General features: G+C 43.1%; 1 protein-coding gene across 3 annotated transcripts in view; it reads left to right on the top strand.

The window, feature by feature from the left end:
* Positions 1-970: 970 nt before the first annotated feature.
* Positions 971-8,552, top strand: part of LOC140491265 (beta-1,3-galactosyl-O-glycosyl-glycoprotein beta-1,6-N-acetylglucosaminyltransferase 3-like) — a 31,111-nt gene continuing 23,529 nt past the window's right edge. For all 3 annotated transcript variants that reach the window (XR_011963258.1, XR_011963257.1, XR_011963256.1), the window contains exons 1-2: positions 971-1,079; positions 1,249-1,360. The gene's annotated coding sequence lies outside the window, so the exon portion shown is untranslated. The remainder of the gene's footprint in view (positions 1,080-1,248; positions 1,361-8,552) is intronic.

The raw sequence follows: 8,552 nt of genomic DNA, 5'->3' as shown, positions 1-8,552 counted from the left end.
AACCCACACAGACACGGGGAGAATGCGCAAACTCCACACAGAGAGTCGCCTGAGGAGGGAATTGAGCCCAGGTCTCTGGCGCTGTGAGGCAGCAGTGCTAACCACTGTGCCACCGTGCCACCCACAAGTATGAAGAAAGAACAATGTTAAAAATTCAATACTTTTTATTTTTCAAGTAAATATACTATAACATAAAACACACGATGTAAGTTTAATAGTTACACGTTGCAGACATTCTTATTTTTAAGTGGAAAATAAAGGAATAAAGATGCAGGTTCAAACATTACAGTCTTTCTTAAGTGCTTAATCTCAGTTGGACCGCACTTCAAAGAATCACCTTGAGATCAGAGGCCCACGCTAAGGCGACAGCTGGCCAAGAGACTGCACATGCTGGGCCGAGAGATCACCACACCGGACCGAGAGATCATCAGGCTGGGCCAAGAGATCACCACACCAGGCTGGGAGATCATCACGCCGGGCTGAGAGATCATCACGCTGGGTTGAGAGATCACCACACCGGGCTGAGAAATCATCACGCTGAACCGAGAGATCATCACGCTGAGCCGAGAGATCACCACACCGGGCTGAGAGATCATCACGCTGAGCCGAGAGATCATCACGCTGGGTTGAGAGATCGCCACACCAGGCTGAGAGATCACCATACCAGGCTGGGAGATCACCATGCCAGGCTGAGAGATCACCATCCCCCAGCTGAGAGTTGACCATGCCGGGCTGAGAGATCACCAAACTGGGCTGAGAGATCATCACGCTGGCTGAGAGATTACCATGGCGGGCTGCGAGATCCCCACACCAGGCCGAGAGATCCCCACAGCCGGCCGAGAGATCACCACGTCAGGCAGAGAGATCAACACACCTGGCCAAGAGACTGCACATGCTCAGCCATTGAGAGAGCGGCACCTTGGCCCACTGAGAGATTGCTCAGCTGGGCCGAGAGGCTGTCAGGCTGGGGTTGTGCACAGTCTGAGGCCAGGAGTCCCATGGCTAGGAGAAGAAAGAAGAGAGGAGAAAGATCAAAAACGGAAAAGCGAAGAAGGAAAAGAGAAAAATGAAAAGGAAAGGTGTGTGGACTGGGCTGCCGGGGGAGGTGGTGGAGGCTGGTACAATTGCAACATTTCAGGGGCTTCTGGATGGGTATTTGAGTGGGAGAGGTTTGAAGGGGTGTGGGCCAGGTGCTGGCGAATGGGACTTGATTGATTTCATCTAATCCAATTATTCTCTCTCATTTAGTTTGAAAATCCCCTTTTCAAATGAAGGAATACTCACAGGGCTCCCACCTGCAGCATATGAGACAATGCTGAAGCAAACCGATATTCTGTTCCTCCTTCATTGAGCTTGAATAGTAAGTACTACTTCGATATTCAAGTAATTCTCCTCTTTTGAACAAGGCTGAACTAATCCCACTAATTATCCCTCTAATCTGCAAGGGCACATGGCAATGCTGCAGTTGGGAATTTGCCACACAGAGGTTGACGTTCTTAAGAGACCATAAAGTGCATTAGGCCTGTATTCTATCGGCCAAGAACGCATGGGAAAGCTACGTAAAAATAAATTTTCAGGGAGTTTGTGCAAATGTTTATCAACTGTAAAGTAGTGATGGTAGGAGCCATTTTGGGAAAGCAAATATTAGCAGGAATTATAATGGTAAGGTCCTAGGGAGTGTTGCTGAACAAAGAGACCTTGGAGTGCAGGTTCTTGCACCTTGAACGTAGAGTTGCAGGTAGGATATGACAGTGAAGAAGGCGATTGGTATGCGTTCCTTTATTCATCACAGTATTGAATACAGGAGTTAGTTGCAGCTGTACAGGACATTGGTTAAGCCACTTTTGGAATATTGTGTGCAATTCTGCTCTCCTTCCTTTTAAAAGGATGTTGTGAGACTTGAAAGGGTTCAGAAAAGATTCACAAGAATGTTGCCAGGTTTGGAGGATTTGAGCTGTAGGGAGAGGTGAACAGGCTGGGGTTGTTTTCCCTGGAGCGTCGGAGGCTGTGGGATGACTATATAGAGGTTTATAGAGTCATAAGGGGCATGGAAAGGATAAATAGACAAATGGGGTGGGGGAATCCAGAATTAGACAGCATAGGTTTAGGGTAAGAGGGGAAAGATATAAAAGAGACCTAAGGGGCAACTTTTTCACACAGAGGGTGGTGCATGTATGGATTGAGCTGCTACAGGGTGTGGTGGAGGCTGATACAATTGCAACATTGGAAAAGCATCTGAATGGGTATATGAGTAGGAAAGGTTTGAGGGAAGATGGGCCGGGTGCTGGCAGATGGGGCTAGATTGGGTTGGGATATCTGAATAAGTTGGACCGAAGGGTCTGTTTCTGTGCTGTACATCTCTATGACCTGATGACCCGATGACCCGATGACTTTAAATGGGAGGAGTGGACAAGCTCGATCTCAGGTGTCTTACTCCACCTCTATCTTGGAATTGCCGCTATTTTAAAATCACTATTTTCACTGCAGTGTAAGAATAAAGTGCGCTTTGCTTCAAGCCTATCAATTTGTCCAATTGAATTGCCTCTGGAACACAATGACTTACACTTGCCTTTAGAAAATAAGAAACAACTATTCTCTCGCTAGTTATTCTTACTCTTTTTTACTTAAAGAACCTCTTTGGATGCATCCTAACCTTCTCAGCCAAGGCCATCCCATGCCCCCTTTTTGCTTTCCTGATTTCTTCTTCAGTAAAACTCTGCATCCCCTGTATACATCCAGGGATTCCCTTGGTCCCAGCCATACCTCATTCGTTTTCTGGTCAAAGCCTCAATATCTCTTGTCATTCAGGGTTCCCTATTCCTGTCAACCTTGCTTTTCACCTTCATAGGAACATAGAGACCTTGAACTCCAGCGATCTCACTTTTCAAGGCCTCCCACTTGCTGGAGGTCCCTTTACCTGCAAACAAACTACTCCAATCAACCCCTGTCAGCTCCTGCCTAATTCCATCAAAATTCACCTTTCTCCAATTTAGAACTTGAACCTGTGGACCAGTTCCTCTCCATAACTACTTTAAAATTAATAGGACTGGTCCCAAAGTGTTCCCCTACTATCACCTCCATCACCTGTCCTGCCCTATTTCCCATGAGTAGGTCGAGTTTTGTCCCTTCCTGAGTAGGATCCTCTATATGCTGCTTGAGGAAACTTTCATGAATGTATTTAACAAATTAATTTGCTCGCTTGAACCTATTCCACTCTTTCATAAGTTTATGGCTGATAAGTTTATGTTTTGAGTTCCCATCTACCCAATGTAACCTTAGATTCTTGTTATGCAAGGGAATAAATCTACCTGTGACTTAAAAATATCCATTGTCCTCACCTCTCCCACTTTCTGGGACAGACAATTCCAAACAACTGAACAAAGAATTCTCTTCATCTCTGTCCAAAAAGTGTGATCCCTCACTAATTTTATAAACATGGTCCCTAATTCTGAACTCACCCACAAGAAGAAACATCCATTCCACATTCACTGTGTCAAGATCATTAAGAGCCTTTATACAGTTTGATCAGATCACTCTTAACTCGTCTAAACTCCAGCAGAAACAAACCCAGTCTGAGCACCTAACCCGATTGCACAAGTCACTCATTCAAAGTATTCATCGAGTAAACCTCCTCTGAACTGTCTTTAATGCATTTACGTCCTCTTTCAAAATAAGGGACTGTTGAAATGAATTATACGGTCAGGGTTAAATAGACATTATTATACCATAGTAATAGAAAAACAGCAGGTTTCAATTAATGAACCTTGTACCAAGTGAACCTTATGCATCCTAGAGGTTAGTGTCAGCAAGAGTCTACAAACAGCAGTTAGTGCCATCAAGTCATTCCAGATAGGCCTTGGGGCCAGAAGAAGTTTAGAGGCAGGGAGGTGATGGTCACTGACAAGGGATGGGGCAAAACATTGACAGATTAAATGATCTCTGACTGAGTGAAGTCTAATGAATCTTGGGAAATTCAAAGAATTTGCATTAATGCATCTACAACCGAATTAACAACCTCTTTTAAGACTCTGGGATGAAGACAGAAGGTGATGAGACCTATTATCAGTTTGCTGAGTCCAGCCTCCTTAGTGACTGTAATTACATTGTGTTCATCCCTCCCTCCTACTTCCTGACTTACAGTTGGGTTGACACTGAGGAGCATATGCAGTATTCTCTCGGGAGATGCTTGCTCATGCATGGGTGAATGCGATTGGTTGAAGTGTTTCAATCATGCATCTTCTTTCCATGTCTGCTCAGTTTCACTGGATGTTGAGATTTGGAGGGATAGAGTGGGGGTGGGGGAGAAAGTCTGAGGGTGAGAGGGAGATTGTGACCTGGAGAAGAGAGAGATTGATGTCCAGTCTGATGGTGGTTGGGGCTGGTAGAGGTGGTGCGGAGAATGGTGGTGATGTTCAGATTCAGAGAGGAGGGGAGAGGGTGAGGGAGATTGGGATGATGATGCAGACAATCTGGAACTGTGCATGTGCGCAGTTCTGAGTCAGCATGCAGACACAGTTGGCCTGAAGTTTCAATGTCAGCAAAACAGATACTTACCACTATTACTGAAATGCTTTTTGTATCTTCTATAGTGAAGATAGAAGCAAAGTACTTATTCATTTAATTCGCCATTTCCTTAACATCTATGGATGAAGGATTTATGTCTGAAACATCGATTCTCCTGCTCCTTTGATGCTGTCTGACCTGATGTGCTTTTCCAGCTCTGCACTTTTTGCCACCTATCATCTACCAATAACTCAATATTCTCACTCCCTAGAGGAGTGACACTCACATTGCGCACAGGTTTTGTTTTTAAATACCCATGGAAACTCTTGCTTTGTTGTTTTTAAGATTTTGAGTTGGGTTCTGAGATTCCAATTTCCTCCTTCCAATTAACCTTTTTCTCAACCATACTTTATTTTCTAATCAATCATCTGACCTGCCACCCATCTTTGCAATATCCTCAAGTTGGATGGTTTCTTCAACTTTTCAGTCAACCACAGAAAGCGAGTCCTCCCTTTAAAGTCTCTTCTTTCAGTCAGAATATATTTCTTCTGAATATTCTGAGGTATCCTCTTAAATCTCTGCCATCACTGTGTCTACTGATCTCTCTCTGAGCCAGTTATGCCATTCACTTCAGCTGGCTTAGTTTACAAGCCCGCAGAGTGGACTTTGTTTAAGTTTGAAATACTTACCTCAAAGTCAATCTTCTTCCATTCAAATTGGATCTAAAATTGAATTATATTGTGATGGCTGCTACGTAGGAGAGCCTTTACACTGAGATTGTTTCATAAATCCTGTCACATTACACAGTATCAATAAGATGATAATAACATAACCTTCTGTCTGGTTGCTTCAGAACACGCAGCTCTAAGATACTTTCTCGAAGGTCATCAATAACCTCTCATCCCCGTTACTGCTGCCAACCTGATTTACACAGTCTTTGTGTAGATTCAAGTCAGCAATGATGATTGCCATCTCACTATCACAAGCAGCCAATATCTCTTCATGTCTAACATCAGGGGGCCTATCGATCAGCCCCTTGAGTGGCTGCTTTCCCCTAACTGTCCTCATGCTGTATTTATTTACATCAATGTGCGCTATGGATTTGTTTAAGTTGACGCGAAAGCTGCCCACGTTCAGATACAGAGCTATTATTTTGATTTGTTTTAATACAAACATATTGGACAGGCTCAAGGTCTGTCTTTATGTTGCCCATCAAAAGAAGCCAAAACCTTTTCAACAGGGCAAATGAGAGGGATTTAAATTGCATGCACATTTCCAAAACACAAACTTTCATGTCTGGAAACTGAGCTGTCTGAGTTGATGTTCCTCAGCAAACGAAGATTAAAATATCTGCTCCAAAATGGGGGTGGCAGAGCTGCTTATTGAAGCCAGTGGAGAGAAAGTAGAGTTAACATTTCAAGTCCAATTCTGCAAAAGGGTCAAAATGTTAACTCCACGGGTCTGGCAGCATCGGTACAGAGAATGCAGAGAGAAATATCCAGCAATTTCTATTTGTGCTTCAGATTTCCAACATCCACAGTTCTTTCTTTTATATTATTGAAAATAGTGACTGTCCATTTGATTATCTCCTGTTTGCAATATCTAACTTATCCAGACTGCGTCATAATCCAAACCTTTAGCACCAAATGCCAATGAGCATTCAATGGGCATTCAATACTGTCTCACATGCCACCTGACTTACTGTCTGTCTGGCCTGTTGCATTAGCCCTTGAGTAAGTCAGTTACGCAGCACAGGGACAAAGAGAGTCAGTATTTCACAAGTTTACAGGTGGACAACAGACTTATTAACTGTTAGTCTCTGTCTCGTAGTGATTGGCTATTTGAACATTTTATATTGGACAAAATGCTGAGCATTCAGGTCCTTGATAATCAAATAAAATGGAAGGAACTGCAGATCCTGTAAATCAGAAACAAAAACAGAAATTGCTGGAAAAGCTCAGCAGGTCTGGCAGCATCTGTGAAGAGAAATCAGAGTTAACGTTTTGAATCCAGTGACCAGAAACCAAACTTTGGTCTCAAGAATTCTGGTTGGAAATCCACTGAATGTGACAATTCTGTCCCCGACCCAGAGTTTTGATCTCTGAAACTCTCCAGAGCAATTTGATAGAATGTGACTATGACAGATTCATCGCACATAATCATGGAATTCTGTCGCTCAGCTGATACAGAGCTGCAATCTTCACAGAAGATTTTTGTCAAATCTATGTGTTTCCTGAATCACATCCTTCCTTCACATTTCAGAGGATGGCTTTGATAAATAAACGAAGATTGGATAATGCAGATTGCTGAGCTGGTACAAGGATGAGCTGGTCATTCTGCCTTGAGTGTATCCGGATCATTGGGAAAAGGAGCTGTATATTCAGGCCTGACTCTATTGTGTCAATGCATTTCAATGGGGTTAATTGTGTCTGTTTGGGGGCAAAAGCTGGATGGTTGAGGTTGAATTGCAGAGTCCAGTTAGTGGGAGTAATTAGAATGTGTGGGTGGTGGTGTTTTCTGATCAGTTCTGGGTTGGAGGATGGTTCTAACAATCAAGGTGTTTGACAGGTCAGATAAGGGGAGGGTAAGGGATGGGGTTGAAATCGGATGATCCATGATGTATGTTTGTAGTTTCAGCTGACAGTGTTCGGAGGGTCTGGAGGTTTGTGGGGCTGGATCTGGAGGTTAGCTTACTCACTCAGTCACTGAGTATTCAGAAGGTAATGTGTGGGCTTGGATAGGAACAGAATGATAGATGGGAAAGATACTCAGTGTGTGTGATGATGCTATCAATAGTTTAGTTACCCAAGAGGTGGTTGAAGCCTAGATTTAGCAATCAGCTGCCAGGAAACTAACGAGGACTTTGCAATGTCTGTGACTGAAACTCAGCACAGAAGGCGGAGGATTGCTTTGAAATGTCTAAATAAACCAAGGTTAGATATCACAGGCTGGGGAGCTGGTACACAGGGGAGCTGGGAGTTAAGCCTTGGGTGTTCTTGATGGTCAGGGAGAGGGGTCGACAGAGGGTCATGGGAATTTGAAACATGCGAGTCATATTATCAGGATTTCCGTATGTATCTTACTTACATATCTAATGTTTCGTGATCCAGGGACCATGATAGTTCCAAAATATCCCATATCACTTCCATCTGTGTTTCAAATGTCAGCACAGAGAAAATATTCACTGTCCTGTGTCCTCAGGAAGATTTTATTGCTCACTGTACAAAGTATTTATTGTTGAAATAAAACAAATTCTAGAAACAGGTGCATTGTTCATTGCAGTTTTATTATGTTCAGAGGGAAGGGCAGACTAAACTCAATGATGAAACATTCTTGCAATCAATTTATTTTGTTTGTTTGCCTTGTTCTAAGCCAATGGAAATGCATTATTTTCAATTGTAGCTTGATTTGTCTTGGTAGCTGGGCTTTAATTGCAAAACCCTCATATTAATTCCCACAATTTACACAGGCTTTAACTGCTTAAACTGTAGCCATTTGAGTAGGATCTGGCCCTGGTACAAAACTTGAACATGAACATCAGTCCTGAGCCACCAGAACGGAACTAGTGGGAGGTTCTGTCATTCAGAGGAGACCTTAAATTGTCAAGAAAACTGAACATTGAACTCAAAATGTTAACTCTGTCTGTTTGTCTGTCTCTCTTTCCACAGACACTGCAAACTTGCTGCATTCCCTCAGCACTTACTCTTTTTCCTTGTTTTAAATTGTCTCCCACCTGCACTCTCAAATATCTTTATTGATTAATGTATCAGCCATGGATTACTTGCGAACAGTGTTCCCTAAGACAGAGATATGAACGGCTTTATCTTCAGATCTGACTAAAGGCATAAACTGTGGATGTTGGAAATCAAAACAAACATCGAAAATGCTGGAGAAACTCAGCAAGTCTGACAGCACCCGTGGAAAGAGAAACAGAGTTCTGAGGAACAGTCACACTAGACTCAGTGTTAACTCTGTTTCTCTTGCCACAGATGTTACCAGAGCCTCTGAATTTCTCAGGCATGGTTTGAATTTGGTTCTTTCAGATCTCC

The sequence above is a fragment of the Chiloscyllium punctatum genome, chromosome 19, assembly GCF_047496795.1.
Source record: "Chiloscyllium punctatum isolate Juve2018m chromosome 19, sChiPun1.3, whole genome shotgun sequence".
In the NCBI taxonomy this organism is placed as follows: Eukaryota; Metazoa; Chordata; class Chondrichthyes; order Orectolobiformes; family Hemiscylliidae; genus Chiloscyllium; species Chiloscyllium punctatum.
Note: the sequence above shows the minus strand (reverse complement) of the source record. Positions and strands in the feature narration are given on the sequence as shown.